The 20,285-nt window shown below is 35.0% G+C and overlaps 1 pseudogene; it reads left to right on the top strand.

Moving 5' to 3' along the window:
- Positions 1–5,149: 5,149 nt before the first annotated feature.
- LOC145048442 (cytochrome b561 and DOMON domain-containing protein At3g25290 pseudogene) lies at positions 5,150–6,088 on the top strand (annotated as a pseudogene).
- The last annotated feature ends 14,197 nt before the right edge of the window (positions 6,089–20,285 follow it).

Below are 20,285 nucleotides of genomic sequence, written 5' to 3'. Positions count from 1 at the left end.
TATAATGAAAATGCATTTCTTTAAAGGAATGCTTTGATAAATTCTTATCATATTTTGTTTTGGGAACAAATTCCGCAACCGTTTTCTTTAAACGAGTACTTTGATTTATAAAACAAAGCATAAACAAATCGGTCTTTTCTGGACGAGAAATTGGGGATGTCACATTCTGCCCCGAGGAGGCAAAGGTCAGATATGCTTCCTGCCTATTAAAGGACAGAGCACAAGATTGGTGGGAAGTGGTTGGTAGTGAGATGGGTGCTGATGTTGTTGATGCTATGCCATAGGATGACTTCTCGACCAGGTTCCAAGCTGAGTTAGTACTAGTGATCGAGGTGTAACAGTTGGCACGAGAGTTTCTGGATCTCCGCCAAACTACTGAGACTGTGGTAGAGATCACTACCAAGTTCCAGGAGATGGCTTTATTGGTTCCTCAGTATGTAGCGGATAAGGAAATTAAGAAGGTGAGGTGTTATGATATGTTGTGGGATGATATTAGGTGAGCCACAAAAAGGCCGACTTCCTGATGTTAAGGGGAGGACCAATGAGTGTGCCTGCTCCGGCTACTTTGAGGATCACCGATGGACGAGATGGTAGGAAAGAGCCCCAACAGAGAGGAGTCGGGCTTTGCAGTGTCAGACAGGGGATGTCAAGACTCCAGCAGGCGACATTGCAGGTTTGTATCTTTTGCTTCTTTTTGGTTTTTATCAGTATATTATGTTTTTGGAATCTTGTATCGGTTTGGGTAAGTGTATCTTTAGTTTATTTCTCTACTTATGTTTAGGTTATATTTTCAAGAAATGTTATATGCCATTTGCATGCCATAAATCATTAGTGGTGCAGTGCGGGGTCATTTCTCATATAGCGGGTTCCAATTATTCGGTTGTTATTGTGGTTTGTAGTTGAGATCGGTTCAGGGGAATTGTGTGGAATATTCATGGTCAGAATTCAGCAGGTTGGTTCTCCAGTATCGCTAGGATTCAGTGGTTTTAGCAATTGTGCTTCAATTGGCCTTTTAGGGGGGGGGGGGTGCCAAGGGAAGTGGTATATTGCTGAGGTTTTAGTTTGAGCATTTATTCTTTGTACTTCAAGATTTGAATATGGTATAATTTTAAAGCATCTGGGGTTATCAGTTTTGCTGGGATTCGGGAAGTGTTCATCTAGTTTTCAGGGGTTATGCGGTCTTTTGTGTTTGGCTAGTGATGGATCACTAGCATTGGTAAGCGCGGATTGTTAGCAGTTTGATCATTGGAAGGTAAGAAGGATTGGAAAATCCTTCAAATATTGTGTGTTGTAAGAGCTGAGTCGAATCAAAGTGGGGGATAACCGTTCAGGTATTCAGGAACAAAAGCATACATGAAACTAGGATGAGTTTTGCATCCCCGTCAGGGAGGAAAGCAGCCCAAATGGCCATCTGGATTGAGGATTGTGTGAGTTGGGAGTTCAGGAAACTTCCCAACATTTGGCTCGTGCCTTCTTGGTGTCGACTATCACGAACTGAATAAGCTTACCATAAAAAACCGATACCCTCTACCCCGAATCAACGATCTATTCGACCAACTTCAGGGAGAAACTTACTTCTCAAAAATCTATCCGAGGTCAGGATACCATCAACTACGAGTTCAAGAGAAGGATATTCATAAAATGGACTTTAGAACCCGGTACGGTCACTACGAGTTTGGAGTGATGCCCTTCGGTATAACAGACACACCCACGGTGTTCATGGATCTAATGAAACGGGTGTGCCAGCCTTACTTAGACAAGTTTGTGACTGTCTTCATAGACGACATTCTGGTCTATTCAAGGAGTAAGGAAGAACACAACCAACACCTACGAAAAGTATTGGAAACTTTAAGGCCGGAGGAGTTATATGCAAAATATTCAAAATGTGAATTTTGGATCCGAGAAGTGAGTTTCCTCGGTCATGTGGTTAGCAAGGAAGGGATACACGTAGACCCTTCCAAAATCAAGGCGATCGAGAATTGGTCAGCACTAAGGACGCCTACAGAAATTTGTCAATTCTTAGGACTCATCGGCTATTACAGAAGGTTCATCCAAAACTTTTCCAAGATTGCCAAACCACTTACCACCCTGACTCATAAGGGTGTAACCTTCAACTAAGGAGAAAAGCAAGACACCGCGTTCCAAATGCTAAAGCAGGTCCTGTGCAGTGCTTCGATTATATCCCTATCAGAAGGAATCGAAGACTTTGTGGTCTACTGCGACGCATCGAACCAAGGTCTTGGGTGTGTGTTGATGCAACAAGGAAATGTCATTGCCTATGACTTGAGACAGCCAAAAACACATGAGGTCAACTATGCCACACATGACCTCGAACTAGGAGCATTAGTATTAGCACTAAAGATCTGGAGGCACTACTTCTGCGGGACTAAATGTACTATCTTCACCGATCATAAAAGCCTTCAGCACATCCTCAATCAGAAGGAGCTCAACATGAGGCATAGGTGATGGGTAGAACTATTGAACGACTACGAATGCGAAATTCGTTATCACCCATGCAAAGCTAATGTAGTTGTTGACGTCCTCAGCTGAAAGGATTACTCAGACCGCTGAGTATAGTCATTAAACATGACAATCCATTCACACCTGTCCAGATAAATCAAATAGGCTCAGCAGGAAGCCCTAAACCAGAGAACATGACAGGTGAAGCCTTAAGAGGGATGGATAAGAACCTAGAAATCAAGAGTGATGGAATTCGCTATCTCATGAATCGAATCTGGACACCCAAGTATGGTGGATTCAGAGACGTTGTCATGAACGAAGCGCACAAAACTCGATACTCCGTACATCTCGGTTCAGACAAGATGTATCTGGACCTTAAGAAACTCTATTGGTCGCCAAACATGAAAGTCGAAATTTTCACCTTTGTGAGCAAGTGCATGACTTGCGCCAAGGTCAAGGTAGAATACCAAAAGCCCTCCAGTTTGTTGCAACAAACAGAAATACCGGAGTGGAAGTGGGAGCGGATCACAATGGATTTCATAACCAAGCTGCCAAAGACAGCGAGTGGTCTCGATACCATTTGGGTAATCGTCGACAGATTGACCAAATCCGCACACTTCCTACCAATAAAGGAAACCAACAAAATGGAAAAGTTGACCAAGACATACATTAAGGAGATCGTGCGGTTGCATGGAGTTCCAAAATCTATTATCTCCGACAAAGATAGTTGATTTACCTCACAGTTATGGCAGTCACTACAGAAATCCTTGGGGACTAGGTTGGACATGAGTACAACCTACCACTCACAAACCGACGGGCAGAGTGTGAGAACTATACAAACCCTAGAAGACATGCTGAGAGCATGTGTGATAGATATTGGTAAAGCCTAGGATACCCATCTACCACTCATCGAATTCTCATACAACAACAACTATAGCAATATGTAACCAATGATGTTTTTTGTAAGCACTTGCGTATGTTTGCATTTGATGTTAATGTTTATGAAGCAATGGATGTAACTTGAAGCAATACCAGACATTAGACTTTTAGTTCAAGAGTGCTTACGCATCAATGATAATAAACAAGACTACAAATGTATGTATTTTTTTTTGTGTGACCATAAATAAAAGTCAATAAACAGTTATTGTAAAATGTTGATTTGCTTATGTGAATCAATTTTCACATATATACAATAATATATTGCTTTAAATGTTGCATATTTCACTATGTTTTGTTTGACATATTTAAGTGTGTCGGGGTTTACGCTAAGAAAGAGGCAATTGTTAATTTCTTAACTGACCCGGTAGAAGGAAGGTCAACCCTCAGACCAACTGACATTTTGATTTTTAGATGGGTCGGAGGGAAACACGCATGTGTGGATCTTACAGGGGTATCCCCTCTCGTGGGCCTGAGGGCTGGGGGTTTCACGACGGGACATGCTGCTATAACAGCAGCTACAGACAAAGCCACCAAACATGAGAAATCGTGCATGAAAAATCAACATGTGTTCATACAATTTGCATTTAATACGTTTGGTTTCCTCGCACCGGATGCGGTAGAGCTCCTTAAAAGAGTACAACGAATCATACATAGTAATGTTATATCCCCTAGATCTTCGGATGTAGTCTTTAAAAGAATTAGTTTTACCATTCAAAAAGGCTTAGCGGCACAGCTTGTTGCCCGTTTACCATCTCACTCATTGTACGATGACAATTAACATATTGTGAAGCAAAATATATTAATAAGAAAAAAAAGTCGAAAACTAAATAATATTATTTAATTTTTGTAATCCTTTATTAATATATATATATATATATATATATATATATATATATTATTTACCATATACAATTTTTTAAATAAGTGTCAGATTAAATAACTACTTTTTATTGTTTTTATTTAAAAAAGAAAAAGAAAAAATTCAATCATCTTTTACGCATGTTATAATCTTGTTATAATCTTATAAATCAGAACTACATAAAATGTTTACTAAAAATTACATACGATTAAATAAATTACAATGTATATTAATGTATCTTTCAATAATCTGATTTATTAAATTAAAGGATAATGATTTGAAAGGGTAACGAACTTTCAACTTTGTTCACATTTAATTATTAAACTTTTTTTCGTTATCTATTTGTCAATAAACTATTGAAACTGTTCATATTTTACCCTTATGACCGGCTATTAACGATCATAAGGGTAAAATGTGAACAGTTTTAATAGTTTAGTGGCAAATAGATAACGAAAAAAAGTTTATTGATTAAATGTGAACAGAATTAAAAGTTCGTTTCCTTCTAAAAAGTTCAATGGCTAAATGTAAACAAACTTCCTATTGTATTATGTTTTAGCAAATTATTTATTTTTGTTTAGTTTTAGCAACATTTGTTGATGAAGAAATCTATGAGAGGAAGAGTTATCTTGAGCTTTTTAGTGTGATTTTGTAATGATCGGTCATAAGGGTAAAATATGAACAGTTTTAATAGTTAAATGACAAATAAATAACGAAAAAAAATTAGTGACAAAATGTGAAAAAAGATCGAAAGTTCCTTATCTTTTCAATTCATTATCCCTTAAATTAAATATTTTTACGTTGAGTTTTTCACTGAATGCTAAAAACCCATTGGATAGAAAAAAAAAAAAAAAAAGTTACTGGTTCGCTTATAAAAAGCTATTTATGTCCCCTTCTGCTGTTCTGCATTAACGTCGCACGCACCAAGTTCCTCCACCGTACTCCACCGGAAACAATGGCGTTTCTCAACCGAAACCCGTCGCTATGTTTTCTCGTGCTAACTTTCGCATATCTGTTGTTGCTAACCTCTCCGGTGCATTCTCTCAGCTGTTCATCACAGAAGTTCACCAACAACAAGCTCTATACCAAGTGCACCGATCTACCAACCCTCGGTGCATCGCTCCACTGGACTCACATCCCAAAAAACCCCTCCCTCTCAATCGCATTCGTCGCGCCTCCTGCTAAACCAGAGGGATGGATCGCGTGGGCTATTAACCCGACACAAACCGGCATGGCCGGTTCTCAAGCACTCGTCGCGTTCAAGGACTCGAACGGCTCGATGACAGTGAAGACATACAACATCAGCTCGTATTCCTCCCTTGTTGAAGGCAAGATCTCGCTTGAAGTTCCAGAGTCCAGTGCGGAGTACAGCGACAAATCGATGAAGATCTTCGCAACGGTGAAGTTGCCGAAGACGATGACGGAGGTGAATCATGTCTGGCAGGTCGGTGGTTCGGTTGAGGAGGGAATGCCGGTGAAACATGAATTCCAGCCAGCGAATTTGAAGGCGATGGGGAAACTGCAACTGCAATTGACGGAGAATGCACAGAGTAATGATACTGCTACAACCCCCGTCGGCAGTCCTAGCATTGCTCCGATCACATCCATAACTCCATCCCCAAGCCCAAAGACTAACTCAGGTTCTCGCAATACCATAACGTACGCATTCTTTATGCTTATGGTTAGGGTTTTGATCTTGAATTAGGATATAAACATTGACATTATGTTCATCTCCATGTTTTTTTTTTCAGTCGTTTTCATCATATGATCGTGTTTACATAATATATATTACAATTTAGTTCTGTTATAATCGACTGATTCTTATTTGTTTCAGCAATTTACCATTATTGATCTCTGTTATTCAGCTTGTCGGTTCCTGATGCATTGTATAAAATAAGATCTTAAATTACATCCTAATAAATCATCATATAAAACGTAAACAACATTGAATATAGTTGAGTATCATTGTATGAATGCATTTTTAGGATTTTCCAGATAAATTTCGATGTTGAAACTGCAAGGGTTTTTGGATCTAATAACAGATTATTTTTCCAATAAATCATGACATTTATAAAAAATATCTGATTATTTTTCCTTATCTTTAAAAATTAAAATATACGGGACATTGATTACTTATCCATTTATGGTCTTAACAAATGTAAAACGATTTTAAAAGATTGTTGTTAGACCATCCGTTATACCCACCAGATACCACATATGTAGTGGATGTCATATCAGCACCGCATTTCATACCACTAACCATGAGATAGCTATCGTTAAACACATCACTCGACCTCAATTTTTTATTTAAATATAATTCAAAAATACATTAAAACACAATAAAATATATTTTTTTAAATTAGTTTTTTATTCAAAAACATATATTTTTTATTCAATAAAACATATATATTTTTAAAATATTTTTTTATTTAAATTTAATTCACAAACACAATAAAACATATTTTTTTAAATTACATTTTTATTCAATGAAACAAAGATTACATTAATTTAAAACACACAACATAAAATAAAAAAGATAATAATAAAAAAACATAAAAATGCAACCACAAAGAACTTAAACTAGTTTTTAACCGTTATTTCTAATGACTAAATTTTGAGAACTCTTTCAATTTTTGCCAAGCTTTGACGTGTTTAAACGGCATGTGGTTCTTGTCTTTATATTGGTGCATGACTACAACAAACGGGCCGCCTTGGTCCACGTTTATAACAAAATTATAAATCCCACTGAATTCAAGACATTTTACATGTCGCGAAACTTGGAACATATTTCATCAAAATTACGACTTTCGCAACCCATTAAATCATGGAAAATGTTTCCAACTTTTACCCAAAAAATAGGAGGTATTTCTGGATCTTCTAAAACAGCTACCTATGCTAATGCTAAGTTCTATTCTTCATTTTCTGACCAATTCATTCTTTTAGGAGCCATTGACTTTGAGTTTATAAAGCGAAAAGAAGTGTGTTATTGTGAGAAGAAGAGAAAAGAATTATGTAAGTAAAATGAATGAATAGGTGTTGTATTTATAGAAGTGATTTAATGTTGTTTGAAAAGTAAAAAAAAAAAAAAGATTTTAAACCCTAAATATGGCCGTTACTCTACACCCAATCACATTTTCTGTTTGCATTTGTTGTCCCGACCATGACTCCTCACGACCACAAACCACAACTTGCCACCGGGATGGTGTGCACGGTCGTGGTTCGTGGCCAGCTAGACCACGAACCTGTCTGTTGCAACCATACCGGACGACCTTATATACTTAACCAAAAATATTTAATGTTAATTTAAAAAAAAAAAAAAAAAAACTCTACTGATATCCAAAATATTTGTATTGAAATGTTTGATATTCTAATTTTTTATTCAATTGTTTGATTTAATCGTTTTATATCATATATACTAGATTACAATCCGTGAGAACTATGGTTACGAAAATTAATTAAACTTTTATAGTAAAAACTCAAAATTATTAATCAATTATTTTAAATAAATTATTAATTAAGAGATTTTTTTAGTTATATAAAATTACAATCGTTGATTTAAATAAATATGTGATATTATAATTTGTATTAGTTTTATTTTAGTTTTTATTATAATGTTATTAATTTAATATAATTATAGTGAAAATTTTAAAATTTAAATATTGAAATGCATAATTAATAGATTGACAAATAAAATAACATTAATTATGAGTTTTAATAGATTGACAAATAACAAATATATATATATATATTCTTTTATTAGAATAAAAATATTTCTAACATGTTATATTTTTTTTAATTTATGTTACAGTTTAGTAAAAAAGTAAAAACATTTTACTTTTGAAATGATGGAAATTATTTTGTTTTTCCCCTAGTATATGAAATGTACTTTTTTATATTAAAAAAGAAATAGTTTTGAGTGGTTTGGAATATTTATTCCGGAAATGTTGGCAATTTAAAATAAAAAAAGTTGATTATTTTTTTAATATTAACTTAAAATGTAGTTAGGTTAGTTAATATCCTTGAAAGTTGAAATATATTGTTTTTCCTTAGATGTTTTGAATCTAATACAAAAGGTGTTTCAAATAGTTTTTAGTTATTGGTACTTTTAATTATTATATTTTATGTAATTTGAATTTTTTAAAAGCTTCCAAATAATTTATCCAACACTTTTATACAAATAAAAGGTTCAGCTTCCAACCAAATACATTGTAGGAATTTATTTTTATTAATTATTTATTCAAAATATTATAGTTAGATAATCTGATTAGAAATATAAATCCAAAACACTTTCATGTATAAAAATTACGATAACAAATCTAATCAATTAGATAGTAGTTGACTTAAAAGTTGTTCGATTAGACGAGATTTTTTAATTTTTTTTTATGGGCATAATGTGTTAGACATGCATGATTAAAGAATTTAATTGCCATTAGTTTAATGTAATTGAATGTGCATTAGTTAAGGGAACAGACTAATGAGCATGAGATACGGAAATGATATTAATTTTTAATCTTTAGAACAAATCGAATCGTGTAACAGAAATAAGTAATATATAGATATATAGATTAATAATATTCATAAGTTAATTACATGACTCGACTATAATTGGGGTATACTGCAGCTCTGATTCATTATCTTTTAAATAAATTAACAATATCAATAATTGAATTAAAAAATATGACTCAATTTAATTTAATTACTTTTAAATAAATTAACATATGGTAATGCAACTTTTATATACATTAGTTGTACGACCCATATATATATATATATATATATATATATATATATATATATATATATATATATATATATATATATATATATATATATTTGAGAACTTTAAATTTATAAGAAAATAAGAAATAATTATGAATTATTATAATAAAAATAAAATTGTTTTCTTTTAAATTTAAACAAATAATTTAAATAAATAAGCAAAATAAACAGATGAGCTTTAATTTTGAAAAATTTGAAATTAAAAAGTAAATTGATTAATGAAAATTGATATTCATTTATTACTACATTTATTGTAATTATTACATTAAAATATATGAAATTTAATAAAATAGAAAAAATCATAAAATGACATGTGAAAAAAAAATTAAAATAACCAAAAAATGACATTCGACAAATTGAATGAGAGTGTGACAAATTGCAAAAAAAATCTTCATTTATTACAGTATATATATATATATATATATATATATATATATATATATATATATATATATATATATATATATAGAGAGAGAGAGAGAGAGAGAGAGAGAGAGAAAGAGAGAGAGAACTCAACCAACGATAGGTGGATGTCCCACCCCTTACCAAAGTCGATTACACATGCTCGCAACATGTCCTCTAGAGTTTGGATCGTTCTCTCACTATGCCCGTCAGTTTGTGGGTGATAGGATGTACTCATATCTAACCTTGTACCCAAAGCCTTATGTAGTGTCTGCCAGAACCATGAAGTAAACCTGTTGTCTCTGTCTGAGATGATGGATTTCGGTACTCCATGAAGTCGCACGATTTCTCGGATGTAAATTCGTGTTAGTTTCTCCATCTTATCGATCTCTTTGATTGGTAAGAAGTGGGCAGATTTGGTTAGCCTATCGACGATCACCCAGATGGTATCGTGGCCACCCAGCATCTTGGGTAGTTTGGTTATGAAATCCATAGAAATCTGCTCCCACTTCCACTCAAGTATCTCGGGCTGATGGAGTAAACCTAAGGGCTTCTGAGACTCTACTGTGACATCCCCAAAATCACGGCCAGAAAAGACCGGTTTTGTTTATACTTTATTTCAAAATCAGAGTTATCTTTTAATAAAAGGATTGCGGAATTTGTCCCAAAACAATAATATGATAAAGATTTATCAAAAGCATTTCCATAGAAATGTATTTCATTAAAAGACTCGGGATGTCATGTTCGTACAGATCAAAAGTATAAACAGTACAATATAAGCCTTACTACATTATTTCATATCTACAGGCCTATATCCGTAATCCCTCGTCCAAAACATCACACCTATGCTCATGCGCCACTACCTGTAATACATAAAACTGAGGGGGTCAGGCTTGGGAGCCTGGTGAGCACATAGGGTTTTCAACCCACAATAAATAAGTTTATTAATTTCATCAATCAACAATAACCCGATTACCCGTTCCCGTTATCCTCACTTTACGTCCCTAAACACCTATCATAAGGGACCTAGCCTAAGGATCATCATCGGGATGGACACTACTGCTAAGGGGATTCCTCAGCAATAAATGTCCTAATAGGCAACCATGTGGGGGATGGAGTACACCGGTGAACACATCGTTCACAACACCTACAGGTTGCGAGCCTGCTAGTGTTCCACTGGACTGTCTAGAAGAGTCCGTGGTCGTCATCTATACTCCGCTAGATGACTGGATCAACAACAACAACATCGAGGCCTCTCATCATTTTATCACACATCACCTATTACATCTACCCATGTTTTACCCCAACATTTTCGTAGATATAAAATACATATACAGTTTAAATCATTGAAAACATGTATAACAACGTTCATCTAGCATAGATAGCAAGTATTCAGATAATATGCACACATAGCACGTAATTTATATAAATTACTTCATATCTATGTGTAAGTTGAAGGTAACTATGCACTCACCTGATTAGGTGGTGACTCAGCACTCGGACAGCGCTTCGATACTCTCAAAATGATATTCCTTCGATAAAACCTAGTATCGATACCACTAGGGTTTAGTCTAATGATAACCGTGACAAATTAATTATCTGAGTATTATTAAGCATTAATAATACTCGATATATCTCATAATAATAGCCCAAATAATTATTTTAAGGACCTAATAACATTCCTATAATTATTTGAAAGCTATATTAAAAATTGCATAAGCGTAGCATACTTACAGCGAATTTTATCGAAAACCGGGACTTAATTGGAGCAGCGTTTCGAAACCGAAAAACTCCTTTTTCTCGGGACTCCGGGAGCCTCGGGGCTTCCTTAGGGTGCTAGGGGTTTAACTAGGGCTTAGGGGTGGTTTGGAACCTTAGAGAGAGAAAGAAACTAGAGAGAGAATGAGAAATGGTGTGAAAAATGAGGGCACCTTCGACCCCCTTTTATAGGCGCGAGGGCCTCGGATACGCAGCGTGTCCAGCAGCGCTACGCGGGGCGTAGCTTGGAGGTGGCTGCCAGCTCGCAACAGCTGGCTCGCACTCGGACTCGGACGGATAAGGCCGAAGGTACGCAGGGCGTACCGGACCTCGTACGCGGGGCGTAATGCGAGTCGTCGTGGCGCGATCCGGAGCGAAGCCTTGGTCAGCAAGCAACGGCTCAAAAGCGGCCACGTCATCATCTTCGCAACAGGTTTCGCATTTTCGAGTCCTAACTTCAAAAATTCGTAACTTTCGCATACAAGCTCCGTTTTTGACGTTCTTTATATCCACGCGAAGGTGGGAACATACTCTACAACTTTCGTTTAGACTTCGTTGGCTAATTTTGATTTGATTTTAAATTTTATTTTATCAACGGGTCGGGATAGGATTGGTCTGTTAAATCCTCATAACTTCTTCATCCGACATCCGTTTTCGCCCATATTTTTCTCGTTACGTTACTCTTAACGAGATCTTCGATTCTTGTTTAGGTCGTGTCGGCAAGAAACCGCTCGATCAAACATTTGAATTTCGGGCAGTACACTGCTAGTCCGAAACTTCGAAGAATCATAACTTCTTCATACGAAGTCAGATTTGGGCGTTCTTTTTATCGATGTTCTTAGTTTAACATATTCTACGACTTTTGTTTATATTTCTAAGGCTAAAAAGTCTTCTATCGTAAATTCACTATTTTATGTCTTCCGGTGCCGTGTCGGTTTTACCGTAAAACTTCGGCGGGTCATAACTTCTTCGTTATAGCTCGGATTTCGGCATTCTTTATATGTACGGAAACCTTGAGACATATTCTACAACTTTATGTAGAGATATCGGGATTATCTCACACTTTAATTTTGACGCTCATTTTTATTCTTTATTAATTATACATTTATAATTAAATAATAAACACATAAACACACATAATTCACATAATACTCAAATATTTCATATTTATTACTTCAAAAAGAGTTACAATAGTTGACCTAGACTATTACATTGACAAAAATGCTTAGCCCTGAAACCCGGGCGTTACATCTACCTTGATCTTGACGCAAGTCAGGCTCTTGCCCACATAGGTAGTAATTTCTGCTGTCATATTTGGCCACCAATTGATTTTTTTAGATCTAGATACATTTTATCTGAGCCTGGGTGTACGGAGTATGGGGTCTTGTATGCTTATGCCATAACTATTTCTCTAAACCCACTGAACTTCGGTGTCCAGATTCGGTTAATGAGGTAACGAACTCCGTTGCTCTTGATTTCAAGATTCTTGTCCATCCCTCTACGTGCTTCACCTGCCATGTTTTCAGGTTTCAAGGCTTCCAACTGAGCTTCCTTAATTTGTGTTGATAAGTGGGAATGGATCGTCATGGTTAATAATTTCACTCTCTGACATGAGTATTCCTTACGACTAAGAGCATCTGCCACGGCGTTGGCTTTGCTCGGATGATAACGAATTTCACATTCGTAGTCGTTTAGTAGTTCGACCCAACGTCGTTGTCTCATATTTAATTCCTTCTGGTCGAATATGTGTTAAAGGCTTTTGTGGTCTGTGAATATGGTACACTTTGTACCGTATAGGTAGTGTCTCTAGATCTTTAAAGCGAACACTACCGCTCCCAGTTCCAAGTCGTGAGTGGTGTAGTTGACTTCGTGAGTTTTCAGTTGTCGGGAGGCATACGCAATAACCTTTCCTCGCTGCATTAACACACATCCCAACCCTTGATTGGAAGCATTGCAATATACTACTAAGTCTTCTGTCCCCTATGGAAGAGACAAAATGGGTGCACTGCACAGGGCTTGCTTCAAGGTCTGAAATGCAACATCTTGTTTTCTCCCAATTTGTAGGCTATACCCTTTTAAGGCAAGGAGGTAAGAGGTTTGGCAATGCTGGAGAAGTTTTGTATGAATCTGCGGTAATATCCAACGAGGCCTTGGAATTTGCGAATCTCGGTTGGCGTTGTAGGCGCAACCCAATTCTTGATAGCCTTTATCTTAGAAGGGTCCACATGGATTCCCTCTTTGCTGACCACGTGACCTAGGAAGTCCACCTTCCTAATCCAGAACTCACATTTTGAGAACTTTGTATAAAGCTTCTCAGCTCGTAATGTTTCTAAGACTTGTCTCAGGTGTTGGCCATGCTCTTCTGTCCTCTTTGAATAAATGAGTATGTCATTTATGAATACAATCACAAATTTGTCTAAGAATGACCGACATACTCGATTCATTAAGTCCATGAATACAACGGGGGCGTTGGTTAGTTCGAACGACATCACCACAAATTCGTAGTGACCGTATCTTGTTCGGAAGGCTGTCTTGGGAATATCACCCTCCAGGACTCGTAGCTGGTGATATCTCGATCTTAGATCGATCTTGGAAAAGTAGTTTGCTCCTTGGAGTTGATCAAACAAATCGTCAATTCGGGATAGGGGATATCAGTTCCTGATGGTAAGCTTCGTAGCTGGTGATATCCCCCATTCACAACCTTTTTTATTTTCTTAATTGAACTTACCTCTTTCTCTCTCTCTTTCTTAAAAAAAATAAAATATATGTAATATTCTGATATTCTAAAACAATATTTTTAACACATTTTACATTTAATATTCTAAAGCATATAATGTTAGAATATTATATATATATATATATATATATATATATATATATATATATATATATATATATATATAATATTCTAACATTATATGCTTTAGAATATTAAATGTAAAATGTGTTAAAAATATTGTTTTAGAATATCAGAATATTACATATATTATATTTTTTTTAATACCAGAATATTAAAATATTTCACTAGAAAAAATGGTATCACGCTCTCACAAAATTAGATCAGTTTCAAATGAACCTAACATCTCTCTCTCTCTCTATATATATATATATATATATATATATATATATATATATATATATATATATATATATATATATATATATATATATATATATACATACTATTTTTACGATGACTATAATATTAGGATATTTAACTAGAAAAAATTGGTTTTACGTTCTCACAAAATTTTATCCGTCTCAAATGAACTCTTTTATATATATATATATATATATATATATATATATATATATATATATATATATATATATATATATATATATATATATATATATATATAAGAAAAGTTGAAAAGGTCTCATTCTCTTAATCTCTTAAGTCTCAACATCATATTCTCATGATGTATTGTGTCAACGACGTAGATGGGTCCCCCCAGTACCCACCCACCCTTAGTTTTCACATTTCACATGCACTTATTGAATCACACATTCTTTGTTTTGCTCCCAATTTTCTAAATCATAAGTTTGTAGCATATGAAGAAACTTTAAATTCCTTTAATATTGTGTAATGAACCTATTTGTCATAGATATTGAATGAATCATAGTATTGTTTAATGAATAATTAACTTGTTAATTAAATATCTTAAGCTATTAGGAACACATGTATATAGACACGTTCATACTTACATACTTGTACACATACATAAGTATATACATTTATACATAGAAGACAGAAAAAAAGGTATTAAATTTATTATTAAATACTGTATAAAATATAATTTGTTTGTTGGTTTATGATTTATTGAACGAAAGGAAAAAACTAGCAAGATGGATGTTTGATAATTTTACAAGAATCCTATGGTTAATCATAAAGACATAAAGAATCCCACCCTAATCAATATATGTACGACATGTCTTACAAAGGTTAAACACTAAGATGAATGTGCAAATCATAGAGTTTCTTTACACCAACCACGCTACTCATCTACTTTAGGGGAAATCATAAATCAGGTAAAAAAATTTTTTATCTTAGAGTAGATGTGTCATCACTATAATTTACTCAAATATAAACTATAAATAATAGAAAACACATGTGTTCATTTCCTTATTTGTTTTTATCTCTCTAATATGCATCTAATGGTGAACAACAATGTTTTAGAAAAAGCGATTCTAATGGTGACAAATGGCACAGATCGGCTGCCGTAAAAGCTAAAAAGGATCTTCAAAACTCTCAAAAGCTGATTGACGAAACTATGTGAAGGCTCTAATGAAAAACTAACAATACTAGAATGATACTATAAGTAAGAAATAGAAAGATGATTGAGTTTCCATAAGGTAATTCTAGTTAAAGAAGTCGATAGATGAGGCGTAGTACCAAAAGTACTTCCAAGGTTACGATTCCTTACATTGAAATATAGGGTTGGTTGGTTTCAACATTAGGTTGAACTCGTTCAACTCTTTCTTTCTCAATTTGCATCATATGTATGAGAATATTGGATTATGTAGGCTGTGGGTTCGAAGGGATGAAAGTAAGAAGGGAGAAAAAGGTGATGTGAAGCTAGGTAAGAGGTTTGTTGGAAATTGATTCCCTTTATCCTTATTAAAATTAACAATACTATAATGTAAGAACTACAAAGGAAAAGTCACTAGCTACCACAAAAAAACCACACACGGACCTCCATTCACAATCTGATTTTAAGATTTTTTTTATCTTGAAAGACAAACTATATTAAAAAAAAAAAAACATTTGTGAAAATAAAAACATTTTTTTATTCAAAATAATCCATTAATTAAAAAACAACTTTATCAAACATACGTTTTAAGATGGACGGTGTCATCTACGGTCGGTCTCTCTCTCTCTCTCTCTCTCTCTCTCTCTCTCTCTCTCTCTCTCTCTCAATTCCAATCCAAAACCACGTATCTTCTTCCATTTGATTCCATTGTTACTCTTTGATTTTAACTGTCACTTTCAATTCAATTTCTTTTAAATTAATGTGTTCCTCGGTCAGTCGATAAGATGCATACAATGTCCCGAACATAAAGAAGTGGTGTTTGTGAGAACATATATTGACACTCTTGAAAATAAGTAGGTAAATCAACAACTATCATCATATTTATCACGAATGGTAAAAGAATTTAATGTTATTTTCACCCATAAGATGAATGCCCGGGAACTAAAGTTTTCATCAAAGAAGTTTTAAACACAACAGAAAATGAGTATCGCGAACGACATAACATGAAAGATTTTCGTTACGAGATAGAGTGGATATTTTAGAAAACCACCCTTATTTTTTTAGCATTAATTATGATTGTAGTTGGATTAACTTATTCGGTTTGTCTTTTAATTTAGCGTGTGTAGTATTTTAAGTATGTAGTTTCATTTTCATTGTTGTTTTGGAATTTAATTTATGTGTTATTGTAGTGTTTTTTTATTTAAATGTTATTTTTAAGTTTATTTTATAACTTTTTTTTTGTTTTAAATTAGGAAAAATTTAATAAAAAATAATAATTACAAACTGAATATATTGGGAGGAATGAGAAACAATTTATATTTTTTTTTGGTGATGAGGTCATGTCATCCACCGCATTTATGGTTAGTGGTGACCACTCCAAAATGCATAATATGTTTTAGTTCTTACAAATAGGTTATTATTCCTATAATATATTAGTTGGTAGCATATTTAGGGGATGTTTGAGATTATTGATTTAAAACAATTTATGTAACATCGTAAATTTCAAAACAAAATTTTCAAATTTTATAAAACATAATTCAATTAATATTCATAAAACAACCATGTTTGAAATTCAATCCAAGTAATACAAAAATCCCAAGATCTCATAATCGTAAAATCCCAAGCGTGTGTACTGATCAAGCCGACGCTTTCCCACGGTCGTCACTATCACCTAAAACAAATAACATCAAACACTGTAAGCACAAAGCTTAGTGAGTTCCCCAAAATACCACATATAACACATATTAGCCACTCGAGGCTATAACTCTGTGGGTTCGTGCACCCAAACTCTGTGAACCCTCAGGTTCTAACTCTGCAAACATGCACATCATAAATCACAAAGAATAATGCAGCGCAACACATAACACAAATATAGCATACAAGCACTGTATCACATAACTCTAGTTACCTACTCAAGGTAAAGTATAGTGAGAAAACTCACCTCGTGTATCTCGATAGCTCGCAAATCCCAGAACCCACTCGTACTCGATCCCCCGAGCTATAATCCTCCTATAATACAATACATCTTTAGCATTTTCACTACTAAGGTTGACTAACCCCACTAAGTCAACACAGGTCAACTCTGGTCAATGGTCAACTTTGATCGGACTCTGTGAGTACATAAGAGCGACTCGGCGAGTCTACACGTGTTTGCTAACTCCATTGGATTCTCTCTTGGCACGTCGATTACTCCCCTAACTCGACGAGTTCCACCTGGCATGAATCGCAGGGCCACCGCGACTCAACTCGCCGAGTCTCAAAACAACTCGGCGAGTTCCAGTATGACTCAGTCCACCTGTCAACCCTCTCTGACTCTCCCTGACTCACTGAGTTAGCCCCTTAACTCGGCAAGACCACTCGTTGAGTGGTTATGGACAATCTTCATGCTACTCGCCGAGTCTGTTCTTCGGACTCGGCGAGTCTATGCCATGCATAAGCTCAAACTCACTCCTGAGGTCAGATCCGTTCCAATAACTCCTAGATCCAGTCCTTCCAAGCACATTCATCACGTAAAGTCACAATCTTGGTGCTCATGCAAAGGTCCAAAGGCCTTATTTGATGATATGATCTCTAGAATGCTATTCTAAGCTTATGACCTCCATCAACACTCATAAAGCTTGAGGGAAAAGGGTCTCTGGACCTCTTTGGGTCCAGATCTAAAGTACTAACACAAGAAGAGGCCAATTACTCCATGGATCTCTTCCACAAAGAAACCCTAACTCTAAGATTCACAACAAGGACTAAGAAAGGAACGAATGGTTACCTCAAATGAAGTCCGTGAGCTCAGAAATCACTGGATTAGCACCTTCTTTGGTCTCCTCTTGCCTTGATCCTCTTCTATATGCAAAAATACCCACAAATAATCAAGGATCTTCCTCTTCTCTCTCACAAAGTGCTCACAGACTCTTTAGGGTTCTCTCTGGGGTTGGTGGCCGCAAATGACGGCCATAAACCCCCTTAAATAAGTCTCATACCCTGGAAATTAGGGTTTCATTAAACAACGTGGACTCGCCGAGTCCAGATGTGAACCCGCGTCCAAAATCGCGATCCTACTCGGCGAGTTTGAGCTCCAACTTGCTGAGTCCCCTCACAATTCACCAAAAATACAATAATAATAAATACCTGGGAATCTGGGCTGTTACAATTTATATTTTTTTAGTAAAAATTGTTGTTAACTAATCTGCTACAATAGCCTAAAAACCATGATAAATTTTTTTATTTTTAAACAAGAATTACAGTTATTAAATTGTTCCAAAAACCATTACATAGTAACTATGTGTGACATCCTCATTTTCACGGTCAGAAAAGACCGATTTTGTTTATGTTTTATAAAAATCAGAGTATCTCTGTTAATAAAAATGTTGCAGAATTTGTTCACAGTAAAACATGATAAATACGTTATCAAAGCATTTCCGAAGAAAAGTATTTTTATTCATTTTAAAACATTTGGGATGTCGTCGTCAATACAGAAACATAAGCATAAATAGAACTTACATTCATTATCACTAGTGATTTATATCTCCTTAATCTCTTAGTGTAATGTGACTTCATATCAACACCTATGATATAAACAAACTGAGTGGGTCAGGTTGGGAAACCTGGTGAGTACACAAGGTTTTCAACCCACAATAATATAACTTTTATGTTTAATCATCAAACAGTCAACCCAATTACCTATCCCCATTATATTCTTTACTCTTAAGGAGATTGTGGCTAATTCAACGTACGAATTAGAGTACATAGAAGCAAGCGAATCGTCGAAGGAGGCAATATGGCTAAAGAACTTCATTGGAGACCTTGGAGTTGTACCTGCCATAAAGGAGCCTATGGAGATTTTATGTGATAACGACGGTGTTGTCGCCTTAACCAAGGAATCGAGTGATCATGGTAGATCCAGGCATATCGACATGAAATATCACTTCGTTAGACATCGGGTAGAAGAAGGACTCCTCGTAGTGAAGAGAGTATCATTAGAGGAGAACCCAACAGATCCCCTTACAAAGGGTCTGAGCAAGGTTAAGCACTTACAGCATGCAAGTATCATTGGTCTGAAGGACCATATTAGTTTTAGTGATTAGATGGTTGTTTAGAAACTTAGAATAGATAAAATGTAATAGACATTTGATGATTGAATAAATGATTTTTATTTATGAGTAAATTTACTATCTTGTGTCAATTGTTTACTATTGTTTCATTTTACATGTTTTGACTTCCAGAATAATAAGATTATTCAAATTATCCATAGTCGATCATACTTCGGAAGTAGGTACTGAGGCAAGATTGTCATGAATTGGCTTGTAGATTGTCTAAGCATTTAGACATAGCAAAAGTTTGTTGCAGCGTTCATGAGTGCTCTTGAAATAATATTTGAGTATTGGATTAAACTCACGCTCACATGAATCACTTCATGGAATTTATCACGAGTGATTGTGAGACGATAATATCGTATAGTCTTCAAACCAAGATATATGAGTTGTTGATTACGAGTTGGTTGCGCATTGATAATACGAAAACGCACCAGTAACTTGATGTTATAAAATGTATTAGTGTGTATGATTTAACAAGTAGTTAATACAAGAATATAAGTCGAAGTTTATTTGTTCCTTTTATCCTACGAGAATTAAAAGCGATATCTTGGGCCCCCTTGATGATTTTGTGTTGACTTATGTGTTAGGCCCGGTCATGACTGAGTTGATGTGTTCAATTAAGTTGTATGTCAAACAAATCAAAAATCGGGAAACAAACAGTTGGATAATGAGTATGACTCTATTCCATGTCTTTGTCCACACACAATCTTGAAGAACAGAGGATTATATGATCCCTTATCTAAAGGGCGC

The sequence above is a fragment of the Lactuca saligna genome, chromosome 5 (assembly GCF_052625555.1).
Source record: "Lactuca saligna cultivar CGN05327 chromosome 5, ASM5262555v1, whole genome shotgun sequence".
NCBI lineage: Eukaryota > Viridiplantae > Streptophyta > Magnoliopsida > Asterales > Asteraceae > Lactuca > Lactuca saligna.
Note: the sequence above shows the minus strand (reverse complement) of the source record. Positions and strands in the feature narration are given on the sequence as shown.